Raw genomic sequence first — 20806 nt, 5'->3', positions numbered from 1 at the left:
CCTCTAACACTGGGCTCCAGGCTGTGCCACCATCCCCTTAGGCCTCATCTTAGGCAAGAGTCACAGAACCAATCACGATAGTATTACTGAGTCACACAGTGAGAAGATAGTCATCATCAAAGGAACAAAACATCCCTTCTTTCTGTACAATGACTCAAGAAAAGCTGTTTTCTGTCAGGCCTGTCTTTAGATGGGGTTTGACCTTGCAGTTAAGTCTTTCTCTTGCTGCTGAGTCTGCTCTCTCTCCTTCAACTTGATTCATTGGGGCCCCAGTGGGCCCTGCCAGGGGTAAGGCCCATCTGGGAGTGCTCAACACGCTCCCCTGTCAAGCTGAGGAAAAGAGCTACACTCGCAGAATAAAAAAACCTCCAAGAGGACTCTGGCCAGAAGTCAATTTGCATTTTTGAGAGCGGCACTCTATCTGGACACTGACATAACAGGCCTGTTGCCTATTGCTTCACAAATGCTGCCACGTATCTTTTTACTCTTGCTCATAGTCACGAATTCTCTAGACCAGTAGGCTGCTCGTTTCAACAAATCATTCAACGTGCAGGCATCTTGCATACATTTAGCGAGCACCTATGGTGTGCCAAGTGCGCTGGGGAACAAGAAAATGAAATTTGACAGGGCTGCTTCAAACCTCCAAGCCTGCAGGAGACAGCAAACAATATGGTGATGCCCGGGGCTTCTGGAGAGGCCGGGCTCTGTGGCCAAATGCTGCAGAGGGGAGAGACTAAGGCCCCAGCTTTAAAATATTAGCTCCCATGAAAAGATGCTCCGTATCATGTCCTTAGGCAAATGCAAATTAAAACGATGACATGCCATTACATGCCTATCAGAATGGCCAAAATCAGAACCCTGACAATAACAAATGCTGGTGAGCATGTGGGGCAACAGGAACTTTCATTCATTGCTGGTGGAAATGCGAAATGTAATAGCCTCTCTGGGGGACAGTTTGGTGGTTTCTTACAAAACTAAGCACACTCCTACCAGTCCAGCAATCATAGTCTTTGGTATTTATCCAAAGAAGTGAAAAACTTATGTCTACACAAAAACCTGCACATGGACGGATGTTTGTAGCAGCTTTATTAATAATCACCCAAACTTGGAAGCAACCAAGCAACTTCAGATGATGAATGGTTAAATCAACTATGTACATCCAGACAATTGAATATTATTCTGTGTTAAAAAGAAATGAGCTATCAAGCCACAAAAAGACACAGAAAAAACTTAAATGCATATTGCTAAGTGAGGAAGCCCATCTGAAAAAGGCTATATACTGTGTGATTCCAACTATAGGACATTCTGGAAAAGAAACAATTATGGAAACAGTAAAAAGATCAGTGGTTGCCAGGGGTTAGGGAGGAGGGAGGGAAAAATAGGCAAAGCATAGAGAAATTTAGGGCAGTGAAAATACCCTGTATGATACCATAATGATGAATGCATGTCATTCATTTGTCCAAACCCATAGAATGTACAACACCAAAAGCGGACCCTAGAGTAAACTATGGACTTTGGGTGATAATCATGTGTCAGTGTAGGTTCATCAGTTATAACAAATATCCTCCTTGACGGGGAATATTGGTAGTGGGGGGCTGTGCATGTATGGTGGCGAGGAACATATGGGAAATCTTCGTACCTTCCTCCCAGTTTCGCCGTGAATCTAAAACTGCTCTAGAAAATGAAGTCTGTTTTTCACAGTGTAGCCCCATGAGAGCAGGGGCATTGTCTGTCTTGCTCACGGTTGCATTCTCAGCTCTAGCCTAGAGTGATGCTCAACAAACACTTCTGGACGGAATGACCGAAGGACCTCGGCCTGAATTAAGGAGACGATTCGCTAGAGAGCACGAGCTTTGAGTGAACTCAAGGGGGAATAGGGCTTACCTAGGCAGGACCTGTGGGCACAGTGTAAGTGCCAGAGGCAAAAAGAGTGATTCAATAGAACCGTCACAGTCTGGAAACAATGACCTGTTTGGGGAACTTCGAATGGGCCAGTGGCTGGAACATCGGTTTTCCAGGAGAGCAAGAAGACAGAAGCACTGACTGGTGTCCCCCTGGTGTTAGACAGGAAATCATTATTGTGACCCCATTTTGCAGAGGAGGAAACTGAGGCTCAAAGAAGTTCAGTGATTCATCAAGGGTTATGCTTGTATAAGGCCCAGGCCCTTTTTTGTGCATGGGCATTGTATTAAGCACTTTTATTTCCCTTAATGCATTTCACGTTTATGAGTTAGGTGCTGCTGTTTTGCTAATTTTAGAGATAAAAATAAAAGGCTTGGAGAATTTAAACAATTTGCCTAAGCATCCTATTCAGGGTGGTAGATTGAGCACACACCTTGGCCTCTCCTTCCTGACTTAAATCCCTAGAAAAAAAAATGTTTTCCTCCCCAACAAAATAGAAAGAAATCCTAGAAACACTGGAAAACAGTGACATCCTGGAAGAAACAAAGAGAAACAAGGAGAAATATCTAAAAAAATTTTTTTAAAGTAGCAAGATCTAGACTACAGGATGGGGCTGTTTTGCTAGAATTCTTTGATGAAGTTTAGGAATAATGCTAAGAGCGCTCCTCCCTGGGATGGGCAGGTGCCCTGAGCAGGGCCCAGGGATGACGACAGGCTGGTGAGTGGGAGCAGCGGCTGCTGACTTTCTCACGGCCCTGCCCCTCTCTCTGCTGCAGCAAGACCTGCCGCGGGACCTGAATCTGAAACCCAGGAGACAGGGTGCCCACAGCAGGCCTAGAGCATCACTCCCTGGTCGCTTGAGAGGTTCCATGCCTGGTGGTGGAGGGGGCTCAAAGCTGACGGCAGTGGGCCCAAATAATCAGTCTAAACAATTAATGGAGAAGCAGAAGTGTACCCTAAAATACCACAGCTTGAGTCCAATGAGGGCCGAGGCCTTGAGTAGGGTCTTGAAGAAAGGAGATTTGGGGGTGAGTGAGGTAAAAGGCCAATGCCAAGCATATGGAACCCGAGCCTGAGGGCGGGGTGGGCAAAGTGGATTGGTGGGCAGGAGGCATTTGTGTGGTGTGAGAGCCTGTTCTCCCCAGCTGTGAAATGGAATGGATGGTGTATTAGTTTCCCAGCATTGCTGTAAAATATTACCACAAACTGGGGGCATCGAACAAAGAAAATCCTTCCTTGCCACTCTTCAGTTTCAGGTAGCTTCCAGCAAACCTCGGTGTTCCTATTTGTAGCTGTGTCACCCCATCTGTCTCTGTCTCTCATGGTTGTCCCTGTGTGCCTTCACTTGACCTTCTTTTATAAGGACTCTGGCTGTTGGATTTAGGGCCCATTCTACTCCAGTATGACCTCATCTTAACTAATCACATCTGCAGAGACCCTGTTTCCAAGTAAGGTCACATTCTGAGCTTCCAGGTGAGTATGCATTTTTACAGGACACTATTTAACCCACTCCATGCTCTCTTACATGGCACAATTCACGAAGTGGCTACCAAGACCCTGGTTTGGAACACGGGGCAGATTCTCCCGACTCCAAACCAGCTGCCCCTCCAGGGAATTAAGCCCTTCCGCGAGCTCCGAAACTCTCCTAAATGATGTCCCTCCCACATCCTTTCTCTGAGGTCACTCTGAGATGCCCAACCTGGACCTCTTCCCCCCCTTCTTCTTTGATACTTTAATATTTGCGGGCAGAGGAATGTTGCTCTCCTCCCCCAAATAGTTTTCTTCTGCAGACAATGCACCGCTCTCCGTTTCTATTTTGGAGCTGCGCATGCATCTGTAAGAAGACGGGGTGTTATGCAATACCTACCATTTTTGTCAAAACCTCATCTCACCCCATTGCCTGATGCGGGAGGAAGTTACTGGTGTGAAATTTGCTGTCTTTTTTTTTTTTTTTTTTAGGGTGAAGAGTATATTCAGATGGATTTCATACCTCACACTCATAAGCAGGGCCATTTTTAAAAGACTACAGGTACCGCGCTAATGAAAGATGAAGTTCACATCTGTCTCCGGTACAGCACGCCAGCAACGATTGCACAAATAAAGCGGAATTCTCTGCCTTTGCCTTTATAGGTATTTTAAAGAGGTGCCCTAGAGGGAAGCATGGAGATTGATCAACAGAAAACATCTTAAAGAGAGGAAGATGACCATGAATATTTTAACAGGTTATGATGCTAAAGTGTTAGTACATTTGGAGCTTGTCATCTGGACTATTTTAGTTTATAAATGAGAGCTGCAACAGCCACAGGGGACTTAGGGAAGGGAAAAATTACTTCAGGGAAAATATATTTCTTCGTTGGAATCAGGGCTTTGCGAGAAGTGGGATGGGCCAGCCCAGAGAAAGCCAGGCTGGGGAACCCGGCGGAGCAGCAGGCCTGGGCAAGGCCAGGTGGCAGGGTTTCGGGAGCCAGGGCCAGGCTTTGGAGCACATGCATGGAGATATGGGACTGCAGTGGCTCTTAATATGGGGGTCAGACTGAGAGAAACAGCAGGAGGGTGCAAAGTATCATTAGACAATAGGCCAGAGGGAAGCCACCCTAGTATAGAGCATATCCAAATAGAAGGAAGGGTTAGGAAGAGGGCTGGAGTCCAGTGAAAGAAGCATTGATAACAAGAAGTCTGGCATGGGTTATTGGGATCACAGGCATGGGAAAACTGGGGGTTCGATGGAAAGCTACCCAGTCCAGTGAAGTTCTGGAGACATTCCCACCTAGGTTTGCGAGGGAGGTAAAGAAGGGTCTTGGCAGCCACTTTGTGAATTGGGCCATCTATAGCAGGGGTGAGGAATGTCCAGCCTGGGGGCCGCATACAGCCTGGGAAATCATTCGGTCTGGCCTTGCCAAGGTCTCACCAAAGAGAAGCAGTTCCAGCCATCACATTAGGGGTGAGTTAATTAAATGTTTGGCCAAATACAGCAGGCTAATTTTTAAATTGATAATTTTGTATGGCCCACGAATGATGTTATAAATATCCAAACGGGCCTTGGCAGAAAAAGGTTCCCATCCCCCCCCGATCTATAGAAAGGATTGAGAGATACCCCCTGCAGTGGGTTGAAGGATGTCCCCCGAGAATTCATGACCACTTTAACCTCAGAATGTGAAATATTTTGTGAACTTATTTGGAAATAAGGTCTTTGCAGATGTAATTAGCTAAGTTAAGGTGAGGTCAGACTGGATTAGGGTAAATCCTAACCCCAGTAACTGGTGTCCTTACAAGAAGAAGGCAGCAGGGAAGAAGACCATGGAATAATGGCGTAGAGAGTGGAGGGCTGCAGCCACAAGCCAAGGAACACTCAGGATTGCTGGGAGCTCCCAGAGGCCAGGAGAGCTAGGGAGGTGTCTTTCCTAGAGCTCCCAGAAGGGCATGGTGCTGCAGGGAACCCCTGGGCACTTGATGAAGCACCATTTGCTGCCACTTTCCTGTAGCCCTTGGTCTGTGTGTCCCACGCCCGTTGGGACTATGAACTTCTTGAGTATGAAGCCCAGGTGGCTTGTTATGTTTTGTTACTTAGCTTTGGTATATTGAAAGGAGAATTAGACTTAAATTTAAGAGACTGGGACTGTGTTTTATTACTCACTCACATATGCATCTATCCACTTAATGAGTATATTTGTTGAGCACCTAATGTGGACCAGGCTCTGAGTGAGGCCCTGGGGACACACAGATAACAGAGTCTCCTATACGAGGGACACACCTCATCAATCACAGTCCCATGAAATGAAGCATCCAGGGCAGTAAGGGAGTATTACAAAGGCCTGGGGAGGTGCAGCGAAGCCAGCCAAAGGGAGATGGGGGCAGTCAGGGAAGGGTCCTTGGAGGCGCTACCCGAATAGGGTCTTGAAGGGTAAGCAAGAGTGAGACAAATGAAGAGGAGAGGGAGGCATTTCAGAAGAAGAGACAGTATGGACAAGTGAGTGGAGGTGACCCGTAGCATTTGCGAAGACCTTCAATCCAACCATGTGGCTGGCACTGACCTGAAAAGCAGGGAGGGATGAAAGTAAGGGTAGAGATGTATGCGGAGAGCAGAGGGTGAGAGTCTTGACTGCATGCTACAGAGCTCGGACTCTATCCTTTGGCAATGAGAAGCCACCTAGGGCTTGAGCAGAGCGCGGTAAGGTCAGGCCTGTGAAGCGCGGACTGGGGCAGGGCTGGAGGCAGACAGATGCAGCTGTGACAGTTGGGGTAAGCGATGGTGTTGCTCCACTCAGGGCCGTGGGAGAGACGGGGGAGTGGCGTGTTTTAAGAAATATGCAGGCCAGCCTGGAGTTCCAGCCTTGCGAGCTTGTATAAACTGCTTATTTTCCTGAACCTTAATTTCCTCATCAGTAGAACAGGGATAATAATATTCCATCCTCAGGGTTGTCAGGGATTAAATCAGGTCCCAGGAGTGCAAACCCTTCGTAACTTCTCTCACAGCCTCCTGGGTGTGGCTGTCAGTAGGTTTTCCATAGTATTTGCGGGATGACCCACCTTGGGTCTCAAAGACGGCTGGCCGAAAGAAATAGGCAAATACTGAACAGCTTCATATATTGATCTAGAAATTTAAAATGCCATTTTTAAAGCCCAGGTTTATAAGCAATTCTATGCTCTTTTAAAAATATATAATTATGTTCTCTGCTCACATAATTTTATTCATTATAAAACCTGAACAGCTCACTGTCGCTTTCATTGCAGGAGACTGGCAGCAAGAATGCGCTCTACCCAGCAGATGTGTTCCTGAAAATTTTACTCGTAAATTGATTTGCAAACGAGTCAAACATACTTCACTCACAGTAGGGAGATGAGGCATCCCTGGTCCTGACTCCCTAGGTAAAATTAACCATTATCCTTGATATTCTGAAGGGATTAAATAGGAACTTCCATGTATCTTAACGGGGTGGTAGTGGCCTATCTATAAGGATATTTATATTATTATAATATACAAAAACTGCAGACTGTTTTCTGTTCAAATATGCCCTGCGGCCTCTCTCAGCCTGCTGCGGTGTGGTTGCACCTCTCAACACCCACCCGTGGCAATTTAAGACGCTCCCCACCTAACATGACAAGTGAACAGCTACATTCATCTTCATGCTTGACATAGATCTAGTCTCAGCCCTCCCATCACTGACATGAGATCAATTCACTCTCACAATGTAATCTTCCGTGAGATAATAAATTATAAACTTTCTATTTAGCATCTAGTCGGCATCTAATTGCATTTTGATTTGTTTCTTGATGTACGGGTGGAGTGCTGAGAATTGGACAAGGAAAGTCAGATGAGTCATATTTGCCTAATTATAACTTGTAATTGTAAAATATAACAGCATTAATACAGTAACTGATGCAAATCGATACTAAAAATGTCCAAGCAGGAAAGATTGGTGGCAACGTGGATTCATAATAATCATCACCAATTATGAAACACCTACTATGTTCTAGGAACTGTACCTGCTACTTTATACATTTTTTTTTTTATCTCCCCTGACTTTGGCAGATATTATTATTTTTCACTTTGTAGATGACAAAATGGAGGCCTAGCAAAATTAGGTAATTTGCTCTAAGTTACCTACCTAGGCCCTGGTCCAGCTGAAATGTGAACCATGAACAGATATTATGCCTCAGGTCCTCTCAGTTAGGAGCCCTGGTTTTCAGTGCTGTGTGGGCCACTGACTCACCTTTGCACCCTGGTCTATCACAGAGGGGTTTGTTCTCTCTGCCTTGGAGACCCTTCTGCTTCCTGATGTTTTCCATGAAGTTTCAAGAAGGCCTTGGGCTACTTTTAAACAGCCTGGCATTCCCCCTCACCTCCCCAATGAAATCCAACTTGCAATCCAAGAATAGCTAAACCTTTACTTCAGTCCCAAGAGCCATTTCATTTACTGAAATACTTACCACACTACCATCCAATTACTATGTAAAACACCTTGGGATACCATTAATACAAAAGGTTATATATTCTAAAACCCAAATGTCATTTTGTATTAGACATTTTCTTAAGGCCTACTTATCTCAGGGTGAATTCCAAGAATGAGTGCTTAATAATTATTTTGCATTTAAACAACCTACTTATGAATTCCAGGGATACATTGTGTCACAGTACGGCTTCTGTAGGATACAGCAATTACTATAAATGCTGGTGGATTAACTGCTACAGTATTGCAGCCCGGCAAAATGACACATCTGTATTAGATCACTGGTAGGTCATCAGGCAAAATCTTTCCTCTCCTCCATCCCCAGCCCTCAACCCAGAAAACAGGGCTGTGCAAAAAGTTTCCCAATCCAGTAAGAAATAATATGAAACCTGCAAGAACCTACATATATAGAACTCCCAATACCGGGGCTGGCCAAAGACATTTTATCCTTTGGTGCATTGCAATGCAGGCACTTCCCTCTTCAAAGGTTCTGGGAAGAAGAGTCTCAGAAGCCACGGTACTTTTATATAAACTCATGAATTTGACTTAAAAGCTAGCTCAGCCACAGAAATTTGGAGTTTAGATCTATTAAGCTTTATGAAGTGTGTCTTTAAAAGAATAGAGCATAATTTGGGAGAAGAGAAGATTTAGACCAAAACGTGTCAATTTGTTCCTATATACTATGTGTGTGTGTGTGTGTGTGTGTAGGACTGAGATGGGGAGAAAAGTTCAGTTAACCTCTTATGAACTCAAATAGCCAAGCTCCATGCAGCTTTAATAAGTAACCACTTGATGATGAACATTTAACAGTCTCATTAAATCATAATTTAAAAGATTGCTTTTTCTGCCCCAAACAAATAAAACTCTGTGAAATTCTAATAAGGATCTTTGAAACAGCTGTTTTGTGCTACAGAATGCGTAATGACCTTATAATTGTATTAGATGTGGCATGGAAATGTTTATGTTTCTTTTCTAGTCTGAAATGTGCTAAATAACAGAAGCCAGAGCACAGGGATTCATTATGAATTCCAAGGGCTCCAGGGCCCTTTCTGGAGCTGGGGGGTCCTTAGTGAAACTCCCATGTGAATGCTGTGCTGGGTTGGGCCAGCCTGAGGCAGGCAAACTGAGTTCCATGCAGTTGGGGTCCCTTCTTTGCCTTCCATGGCGCTATGCCCTTCACCTCAAACTAAACACCTGCCTAGGCCTTTGTACCTTAGAAAAAAATCTGCTCTTTTCTCATAGACTCTTGGGTTGCAAGAGGCTCAAAACTCCCAGGGCCAGAGCCTATCTCTTCTCTAATCACAGCACTTGAATTTCCTCTACCATGGGAGCATGGGAGTTGCCTGGTTGCTGTTTGCTCTCCGGGTCTGCTCTCCCACACTCGCCCTTCAGGCCCAGGAGGCTGGCCAATGCGAATTCTATCCACTGGCTTCCTGGCCTCTGGTCCTCACTGGGTTTGGCCAATGGGAGTCATGTAGGAAGGATGAGAGTGAAGTTTGGTAAATATTTTCCTGGCCCTTTCTCTGTGGGGTTACTGTGGGTTATGTCTGTCTCTCTATCCAAGACCTCAGCTTCTGTCAGTTACTGTCCAGAGGCCTTGCCCATGCAGCCTTTTGCCTGGAGGTTCTGGGAATTGCTGCTCCCCTCCGCTACATGCTGAAAGCCTAGAAGTGGTAACAGATCTTAGGTGTTAATAGCCCTGGGATGGTTCTTACAGTGACATGCTGGTAACGGGCTCTCCAAAAATCAAAAAGCTAAAAACAAAAGCCTGATTTGAGGGGTTTGCTGATTTCCATGACGTAAATACTGCCGATTTCAAACTACCAGCCTGACCTCCTCAAGGGGGAGCTGGGAAGGGTGTGGCTCACTTAAGGCTGTCTAGTCCCAGGCTACCCTGCGCTGGCTGCATTGCACCACTGCTTCTCCCAGCCTCCTGCACCTGTGTCCGCAGCCTCTGGCTTCATCTCGGCACCGCTTACCCATTCTCACAGTGCCACCTGTTTTCTCTGAGGACCCTGACACGCACAGCCTTCTTCTGAAATGCTGGGCCTTGTGTGCTTACGTGTTTGTATGACGGGGAGCCATCTCCATGGAAGCAGAGTTTCTCTTGTGCCAACTCCCACAGTTAGAAGTTCTTCCACAAGTAACAGGAGTACCCTCTCCCCTGGGTCCCCCAGTCTGTTTCCAAAGCACAGACACTTGAGCTCATCTCTCCCCCTTTAAGAGTCTCCTTACAAGTGACCTAGGGTGTTATGGGGGTGTTCACTCTGCCATGGAACCAATGGTGGTGAATCCCATCCCAAAACACAGAAGGGGCTGCCCAGGGGACCCTCTCAACCAGTCCCTGTCCCTGGGGGCTCCCTCCCAGAAGCCTCCTCTCCATCCTTTGTCTCTAGCACTTGCTATTGGGGTGGAGGTCTCCTGCCCCCACTCTGAGATATTTGTTTTCCTTCCTTCAGGATGAGCTCCCTCTTTTCCTGTCCCTCAAATCAAATGAGTTTTCAGCTAATCTCTCTCCCCAGATAACCCAATGGTTCCGCAGGTGGGAAGCTCCTTGCCCCGGGATGGCCAGCCAATAAAGACAACAGAAAGCTTATGGACTCCCCTTGGGGCTGAGGAGGGCTGCGATCTACTGCCAGTATCACCACCACTGAATCATCCGCGGGATTCAGGCTGCGCTTGCTCTGCGTCAGGTGCTGTCTGAGCATATTAACTCCCTGCAACCGTGTATCGGTCAGGCTCCCTGACAGAAGACAGATGGCAGGCTCCAAGGCTGTAACTGAAGAGAGTTCATAAAGCAGCTACTCACTCTTGCAGCCTGGATTAAGAGAACGAATGAGGGGGTGCAGGCCCACAGGCTCCCGACCGCGGGGCTCACACTGCTCATCGCAGCAAGGTGAGGCCGGGGGAGGGAACAGTGCTCTCAGGCTCTGAGGGGAGGGCTGGGGCTGCGAGGACGGCATCACTGCCCACAGGAAGAGCCAGGAGGGTAGGCGTGTGGGGCCGTGAGAGGGTCCATGCCCCGGCCCTTCTCCTCCCACCTTCTGTTGACGGAAGCCCAGTGGAAGTCAGAGAGCCTGGCCGCTGGGTGACACAGTCCATAAACCTCAGCCTCTTGGGTACTGAGTACAGCAAAGAGGGCTGGGGTGGATCTCAGACAGGAGGGAACATGGAGAACAAGCAGTACCAACCCCTGGAGGCAAGTAGCAACACCATCTTTAGGAAAGAGCAGCAGCCGGGCTTGAACCCAGGGCAAGCAGGGGCAGAGCTGCGGCCCCTGTGCCTGCCGAGCTGCCTTCTCGAAGCTCACGATGGAGCAGCACTCACTCCACTCCATGCCTCTGGAGCTGGTTTATTCCTTTGTTCTCAGTAATAAATGTGTCCTTTACTCTTTTTGTAAGTATGCAAGCAAAAACAGTAATTAGTTTTGTGTGCAGTAAGTTAACTTTTTTTTTTTAATTTTCTTTTTGAGCCCGGCCAGGCATAGCTCAGCAATTGAGCGTCGACCTAGGATCCAGGAGATCGAGGTTCAATTCCCGGTCAGGGCACATGCCTGGGTTTCAGGCTCGATCCCCGGGGGGAGGGGGGGGGCGTGCAGGAGGCAGCCGATCAATGACTCTCTCATCATTGATGTTTCTATCTCTCTCTCTCCCTCTCCTTTCCTCTCTCTGAAATCAATAAAGATATATTTTTTAAAAAAATAAATTTCTTTTTGGATGCTTACAACTACCCTGTGAGGCCTGCCGGACTACTATCATTTGAATGTTTTCAGAGGACATTCAGGGAGGTGGGTAATTTGGCCCAAGTCCCCCAGCTTGCAAGGTGTGGCCCTTGCAGACAGCATAGCAAAGTAAGGAAAGTGGTTTCGAGCTTCAGAGTCTGACTGTTGGTTCACATCCAGCCCACTCAACTTCGGGCCAATCACTGCCTAAGCCTCTGACCTAACCAAGCTTCAGCGTCTCATCTTTAAAATGGGGCGGGGGGGGGGGGGGGGAGACACTCATACTGAACCCAGGATGAAATGAGATAATCCATACCAAGCACTCAGTGTAATATCTGACCTTTGGTAAGAACCCAGTAAATGTTAATTATTAGTAGTAGTATTTTTATGAATAACTTTAAATTTAGGCTATGTTTATTTTTCTAAGGCTAGCACTCTTTTTAACCAGCTTCTACGGATTATAAATATATTGTAATCACATTGCATTCAAAAATTTAGTTTTTTCTGAATGTGTATTTTCCTCTCCAGCCTCCGAGTTGACTTGCAATCTATCAGACTCTGGTTATACAATATCATTAGGAAAAGCTCTAGCCAGGAGCCGCTTTTAGTCATGTGCAAATTCTGCAGAGGAATGGCTTGTGTCAGCACCCAGGGGAGGGGTTTGCTCCATGTCACTGCCTACAACAGGGGCTCTTGCCTCCCAGGGACACACTGGCCAAGGGCTACTCCCTCCATCCTTTCAACAGCTGCTGCTGTCCCCCTTCCCACTCCCCACTGCCCCTGACAGAGCCCCTTACTCACTGGGAAACTTACAAAGAAAGAAATAGCTCAGGACTTAGAAATAAAGAAATAGGCTATTGGGGCAGGGCTCTGTTCCTTGTCTGTAAATACAGGGGGTGGGAGGTGGGGAGAATGGATTCCATGATTTCCAAGTGCTCTTATCTGACCTAGAAACCAAGGGGACGCCTCTGCAGGAAAACTGGCTAAAAGTGTCCCAAACAAAAGCGTCCCTCCACCTCCTGGTCTGTCCCAGCACTCGCCAGCATGGTCTATGCAGAGCATTGTGTCATCTAGGAAGGGTCAGAGAAGACAAGGATTCATTTGCCAGAGGAACACCTGTTGTCCAATCACTGACCCTAGAGAGGGAAACATGAAGGACAGGCGCACATCTGTGAAGTTTGAAAGTTTTGGGGTAGGAGAATACGTGCAAACAATGATAACAACATATAATATTGCATTCTACAAAGCACTGCCTCAGGCATTATCTTTCATTCCATGACAAACTGAGAAGTAGATGTTATTATGATCCTTATTTTCCAGAAAGGTTATGTGAGTTGCTTAAGATCACAGACAGGTCTGAAAGTTAAGACCTGAATTTAGAGCTCAGAAGCCAGGAGATACCCCCAGTACAGCACCCTGCTTTCCTATGGTGCAGACCAGTGTTCCTGGGCTACATACCCATCATATATAAAAACCCAACAGACCCACTTCTTCCATTTTCCAAGATAGGTTATAGTCACGACAAAACAAAACGTAGACAATTGTGCCCAAGGACAGGTGTTACTGAAGTGGCCTGAGGCAGTGTGCTGTTGGAGTCAGCTATTACATTTTCTTTTATCATTGTAGCCTTGACTTTCAAACTGGCTATGATTACGTCTGCACACGCCCCACCCATGGGATCCCATCGGGTCCTCTGAGACTTTGGGTTGTATCTCATTTTACAGCTGAGTGACGGGTTTTGTGTCTGCGGGCTCTGCTCACTCAGGCACCTCAAGCTGTCAAGCCGCCTGTCATCTCCGGGCAGTGAGTCACAGACCCATCAGACCCGAAGTGCTGGGCAGGCTTGCCGAGAAGCACTGTAGTGCAGATCGGTGGTCCTTGGAGCCGCCTGGGAGGTCTATTAAAGCCCAGGTGCTGGGCCCATCCCCAGAGTGGCTGGTTCACTAGGGCTGGGGTGGGGCCTGAGATTGTGCCTTTCTAACAAGTTCCCAGGTGAGGCTGCTGCTGCTGACCCAGGGAACCACACTTTGAGAACCATTAATATGAAAGTTAAGTAAGTGAGCTTTAGCATCTCAGAGATTTTGGTGCAACCTTGGCTTCGGTTCTTGGGCAAATTACTAGAGCCCTGGAAAGTTCGACTTCCTCACTTTCAAGTGGTGATAATAGTATCTATTCCATAAAGTGGCTGAAAATAGTAAACGGTGCTGCCCATTATAACCCAGAGGGCCATTTCCCTAATCACCAGCCTCCCGTGTCCCTGCAAGTGGCAGAACTCAGCTCGTTTCTTAGATAACCCTGACTCCCAGTAAAAATTCACTTGAGGAGAAGCATCAGTGAGCATCTGGAGTCTGGCAGAGATATTGCAGAGGGCCCAGAAGAGGAGGTCTACATCCCATGTCACAGCTAACACCTTGAAATCTCTCCTCAACATCGCTGTCCCCAGTGCACCCCCTTTTAGCTTCTTGGCCAAGTCCTTTAATCCCGACAGAGCTCCCAAGTGTCCCAACTTGAACTCCTTTCTCATTCAGAGTCGGATCTCCCCAGTCTTCCCCCTCCCATATGTACACCCAAACCCATCATCATATTTGCAAACCAAGGGCCTCTGGTCAGGGTGCCGCTGCTTCCCAAAGGCAAGTCCTGGCCATCTTTGGTCACTTGAGCTGGCTTTTGGCCTCTGGCCTGCATCTTGAGTAACTCATCAGAGCACCTCCCCCTCTCCCACCTCTCCCCGTGGCCTGCCTCACAGTGAAGAGAATACACCGTCTTCACTGTCCCTACAGGTTATCATATGACTGTTCTCTCAAGGGAGCGATGGTTTAGAGAAGCAGTGAAATAAGCAATAACCAGTGGCACTTAAGCCCCCTCCGACCCAGGGACAGTCTCCCCCTTCTCCCTAGAAGTCTGAAAGCACTTGCTTCTGAGACTTCTCTTTGGATGTTTCTCCCTGGATCTGATAGCTCGCAGGGGAGGATCGGTCCTCACCCGCCTTGCTGACACCTCCAGCCCCCTGAGCATGTGTCAGCAGGAACCCTGAGAGCGAGCACAAATAAAATGGCATCACAGGCATCACAGGGGATTATTGGCCTCCCTGGAGATTGAACCTGGATTGGACCCCAAGGCTCGCCCTACACTTGCTCACCCACAGAGCCAGGGCTCACCCCTGGGCTTACTCCTTTCTGCCAGAATGGTGTCTGGCCTCTCTCTAGTGCCTCTCAGATGTTATTTAAAATAATGAGAATCTCCTGCTTGGCAAGACACTCTCCCCGCTCAGAATAAAGCGTGCTTTTCCATCCTCTCCCCTATTTCTGATATGAAGCTCTGCTTCCAATATTCTTGATACAACCCCCCCCGCCCCCCCGTTCCTCTCTAACTTAAAATTAGCTTCACTAAAAGCAGGACCTTGGGAATTCCTGATCCCCAGCCCATTGGGAAGTGAGATGCAACCCTCTCTCATCATGTTTGTCATAAGCAGCTCTCTTATTTCACCAAGCCTCATTTCTCAAGCCACATTCAAAATCCCCATGTCGCCTAGCCTGTTGCCACTGTCTCCTAAGCCCCAGAATGAGGACAGAGGTCTACATTAGCAGCCGAGGTCCAGAGACTGTCCACCCCCTCCACCCGCAGGAACACACAGCCTCGGGACTGAGGCGGAGCTGACTTTGGGACCGTGGTTGACGCCTGAGCTGGATCAGGGCCTTGCATTCATCTCTTGATTACACATCCAGGCATCCCTCAGCCTCCCCCGCAGCCCCAGTTCTTTATCTTATTCTCCTGGCTGGGAAAGTTTAGGACCTGGGTTTGGAAAACTCGTGAGGTCACATCTGATGTGCTGTTCCCAGCTTGTTTGGAAAGACTATGTTACCACTCTGAGCCAGTGTTCTCTTCAAAAAGGAGCAAAATGCGGAGCATGAGACACCTGCTTCCTGAAGGACCGAGCGAATCAGTGTACATCCAGTAGCCGCGCCACCCCCATCCGTGGTTTTGCTTTCTTTCCGTGGCGTCAGTTACCTGCCGTGAACTGCAGCCTGAAAATGCTAAATGGGAAGCTCTGCAAATAAACAGCTCGTAAGTTTTAAATTGTGCTCCATTCTGAGTAGGTGATGAAATCTCGTGCCATCCTGCTCTATCCTGCCCAGGACCCGAGTCACCCTCTGTGCAGCGTATCCACGCTGCATACGCTCCTGCCCCCCTGCGCCTTAGTCGCTCCCTGGGCTGTCAGATCACCTGTCAGGGTATCACAGTGGTTGCTTTCAAGTTACTCTTATTTTACTTAACGGCCAAGAGTGCTGATCCTGGCAATTCGGACGCCAAAGAGAAGCCCAAAGCGCTTTCTTTAAGTGAAGAGGTGAGTAGGTATAGTGTATGAGTTCAGCGCTCTCTGTGGTTTCAAACATCCACTGGAGGCCTTGAAGCGTATCTCCTGCGGATAAGTGAGGACTTACCCACTTACCGTATGAGTCTTTTGCAAATACTTGGTGCTTCCAACACATGCTTCTTCTCTTATTTCCAGGTGCACCCACCTGTTCCTTTCATCCTAGGTTTCCTCTCCAGCCGATGCTCACTGACAGCTTTGGTGTAAGGGATGGACTAAGACAATCTTTTACCAATTTTATTCCAAGTGACTAGGCTGTCTTCGCTTCCATGGAGGGGATCATGTCCAAGTTGTTGTCACCTTAATCGCAGGCCAACTGGGAGTAGGCTATTTACACTTGTGTCACTTTCTCCACGATTCGATGACTGTGATTGCCTATTGACTGTGCTCTGTCAGCTTGCACACCAGCTCCAGCCGTTGGGTCGGGAGCAGTGGGCAGCCTGTGTCATGGTAGAAGGGGAAGCTCCCAACATGCACGGAGCCCCAGCTTCTGAACCTGTCTGTCCATCGCCCCCAAGCCCGTGGTCAGTGTGCTGACCCTCAAACTCCTTTTACCCTTTTGTCTGTTATGTGTCCCTAGCCAAGGACATCTCCCTGGGTTTTAAGCATGGTTTTTGTGGTCAAATCCTGCCCAATGTAATTACCCAAGGTTATTTGGAGTCTTGTTTAAAGATATTTGTTTTCATTTAGAATTGTTGGATGCCCTAGCTGCATTTTTAAAAATGTAAGCTTTCTGCTTATCTCATGCTGCTTAAATTGATTTTTATGAATCATTTGGCTTCTCTACTGATTTCCCATTTTCTTTCATTACCGTTTTTGAGGCAGGGTGGTGGCGGTGGTTGATTGTTTTCTGTTTCAGTCAACCAAGTTGGGGGCTATCTAACTTCACTTTCTGATGAGGCCAGGTGCAAACTTCATTTTATTTGATATATAAATTGGCTTGAAAGAGGATCCATGAATGAATTTAATTCCTTCTATTTTAGGTTTGAGTGCACTGTTCAACATTCCTGCTGCTACCTCAGCCTAAACTTTACACAAGTTGTCCCATCGCTCAGCTGTCTCCCAGAACTGAATTTAGCTTAAATCACTACCATCTACTGCGATTGCCCCAGACAAATCTTTTCAGTCATCTAGCTCTCAAATGAAAAGTGCTTGCTCACTGCTTATTTGATGGAGGGTAATGAGGTGCTGTTTCTACAAGATTACTTACCTGATGAGACAGGAGGACTCGATTGAAAAGACCCAGGCAGGACCCCAGATGGCTATAGCTGAGCATTTCTGGAGGATTGAGCTAGCATTTTTGTAGAGAGATGTCAATGCTTTCTTTCTTTCTGTTAGAACCAATAAATGAATGTGGTTCTTTGTCCCCATAAAATGTTCTTTCGACTTTTTCTTTCTCCTCTGTGCCTAGAGCAGTGCTTCTCTAACCTCAGCATTCATCAGAATTACCCGGAGGTCTAGTTAAAACACAAATTCCTGAGTCCTGCTCCCCTGAGCTCCTGATTCAATAGGTCAGGGCTGGGGCCTGATGATTTGCATTTCCAACAATTTCCCAAGTAATGATGATCATGCAGGTCCAGATATCACACTTTGAAAACCCCCATCCTGAAGTGTATAAGGCCAGGGAAACATCAAGGCATAGAATAAATGCCCTTGCTCACTTGACTCTTGTCTCCCTTTCCAACTTGTCTTCCATTGTTATCACACACTGGCATTCACTCAGTCTTTCATTCATTCACTCATGTAGCAAATATGTGCCTGATACCATATCCACTATAGTTCTCGAAGGTAGTGAAGTACTATCTACCTCCTTGCCTTTGCTATTGTTGTTGGCTTTCCTGAAATGACATCCTTTATCCCCTGCCTTTCCTGTCTGGCTCACCTGCAACTCATCCAAGTTCTACGTCAAGGGCCAACTGCTCTGTGAATCAAGTCCTTCCTCAATGAGAGTCTCCACTGTACCTTGCACAGTTCTCCATCGCTGCACTTGTTTCATTTGTATTTCAGTTGTTTCTTTACAAGTGTTGCCACTGCTGGACTGTGACTTCCTGAGGGCATAGATTGTGCTTCGTTTCTCTAACTCCAGAGCGTCACACAACGTCTGGCCCATGTTTGCTGACCGGGATGTGTAGTGAGCTTGATTATTTCATGGCAGAGACATCCAGCTCACTTAATGAACCAGGAGCTTGGATTTAAATATGATTTCCTTTCAATAGACACAAATGATGTAAATTTGATTGCTTAGAGTCCAGTGTAAGCTCAGATGAAGAAAAGTGTTTAATCCTGCATTGGTCTGTTGGCTTCACTTAATTCCATGATCCTAATCCACATCTATAATCATCACATAGAAACTGAGCCACAAAGCAGACATTTTGCATTTTGTAAATGTTGATGCCTTTAAATAAATTCTTCCATATCAAAACATATTCACATCCTTTATCTTAGTAGGTTCTTAAAAATAATCCTGTGACATACTGAGATGCTCCAGTAGATATAGCTCATCATTTCATTTGGAAAAATGACTCCATTCAGAGAGCCTCCCACCTACGAGCAGGATGTAAATGGCAGTCCAGGCAGGATAAAGAACATAGGAGGGGGATGGGTACTACTTTGGGTGCGGAAAGAGACCAGCACTAGACTTAGGAGGCATGAGTTTTTGGTCATGATCCAGCCACAACTGACCGTGTAACTATTAGTCTCAAGTTTCTTCATCCATCAAATAAACTAAATGACCTCTCAGGTGTCTTCTAGCGTTAAAATCCTGTGATAAGATCTTTAGATTAAAATAACAGATTCATTAACAATTCCCCTTTAAAGGCAATGTCACCTTGAGACCAACATCCTTGAGACTGTCACTGTTTATTCTACAGTGTGCACCGGGCCCCTGAACGCTTCCCAGACACCTTTCTGAGGAGCGGGGCTGCGAGCGTCGAGGTTCCTTCATAGGCAGCGTGCTCAGTGAGTAGTTTTTATAAACAGACATTGGTAAGAAGTCAGTTCAGATCCATCCCAGACCTTGTCATGACCACTGCTGGGGTTGCACTTGAACTTTACAGAGTTTTCCTCTTTGGGGGCCTCCACAGAGGGACACAAAGCCCAGATTCTCTCTGGAAGTTTCTCCTAATTCCTAGCTTTTGTGTCTAGCTAAGTGCTTGTGACTCCAAAATGAGACCTCCAACCCTGAACCCTCCTGCTGGCTGCTGAGTGTGTACACTGTATTTTCCCCTTGTTGATGCAATTTCCTTCCAAACGCACTCTTCCTTTTGAGGTTCTGCAACTCTTCCAACACAACGCAGTTACCTGGGCTTGAAATGATAGACTCTTGTTTGACTCCCACTTCTCCCTACTCTGCCAGTTCTAAAGGTCCTGTCTGTTTCTCCCTGGAATATTTCTTCTCTCCCTCCCTTGCCTTTATCCCTGTGCCACTGTCTAGCACCAGCCTCTGTGATCGCTTGCCTGGAGTTTTGCAGTAGCTTCTTAACTGGCCTTATCTTAGCAGTCCCCTCATTCCAGCCTATCTGTCAGAAGCTGAGACTGAGATGGGAATTCATGAGCAAGTAATGTATTAAGGGATTGCTTCTGGAAGAGACTAGTAAGGGAGTGCAGGAAGCAAGACAGGGAAGGAGAAGAAACTAAGCAAAGATGAGCTTTCACACCCATCCCAGCCCCAGCCTGATTCTGCAGAGAACGTCAGAGTGTAAATTACACCTCAGAGTTTGTGCCAACTGGGGGCAAGGGAGCTGGGCTTTCATATCTCCACACCGTCAATCATTGGCTAAGGGCTGTCCCAAGGCATGCCAATTCCCCAGCATTTTCAGCACTCTGCCTGTTTTGTCAAAGTACCCCCTGTAGCCTAAAGGCCATCCTCTGAATAAAGTCACAGGTGTGAGGTGTTAGAAGCAAAGCATACAAAAGCTGGGAAGGGGGACACTGAGAAATAGCAAAAGGGGTCTGGGTAGACCTGGGCACTTCAGAGCATTGACAGCGTCCACTACACTGACTTCACCAACCACCAGCTCAGTGGCCGGGTGTTACTGCTCAGGCACTGCTCCACTTAGCAACCATTGATGATTCTCTAAGCTCTTTATCTACATCAAAGCCCCATCCACTATCCATGCTTGCCTTTTTCCCTTCACAAGTCTAACATTTCTGATTTATTGATTTAGTATTTTACAGACAGATCAGAGCTCTATGCCTTAGCCTACCAAGTTCCCTCTGTCTAGAATGGTCTTTAAACTACAATGCGCAAATCCTACTCCTCTTTGAAGGACTAGGAAGGCTTTTCTGATGACCTCCCAAGAGATGGGGTCGTTCCCTCTTCGGAGCTTCCCAGCACTTTAACTGCCCCTCTCTACTGTGAAGCAGTTGTCCTCTCTCTCCGCTGGGCTAATGGCCAACAACCAGCATTTCATTTCTCTTTGCACCCTTCCAGCACTATCCACAGTGCTCAGTGCCTGGAGCATAAATGATGCTTGTTGAAGACATGGCTGAAGCCCTTGCCTGCGCCTAAGTCAAACAGGACAGTGTGAATGTGGAGGTGACCCCTCCTCCCCCTCTCAACTGAATCCTCAAAGTTCCGGTTCTTTAGAGGAAGCTTCTCACCCCGTGGAGGCAGCGAGTCCCCTGTGTACCTGTCCCACGTCCCCTCATCTCCATTTCTGCTATGCAGGAGGTGGTGCAGTGGGGAAGCTGGGGTGAAAGGGAAAGAAAGCTTCAGTTCACCATGTCCTGAAACAACCTTTTCTTTCAGAGAAGTTCTAGGAATAGCTTGAGAAAGCACGTAATATGTGTAGCATATCTAACACTCTAGAGTATTTTATGAACATAAATGTGAAGTGCTTCTCTATCGGAAATAGCACTGAA

Source organism: Miniopterus natalensis, chromosome 1 (genome assembly GCF_054644295.1).
Source record: "Miniopterus natalensis isolate mMinNat1 chromosome 1, mMinNat1.hap1, whole genome shotgun sequence".
Taxonomy (NCBI): Eukaryota; Metazoa; Chordata; class Mammalia; order Chiroptera; family Miniopteridae; genus Miniopterus; species Miniopterus natalensis.
This window is presented reverse-complemented; position numbering follows the sequence as displayed.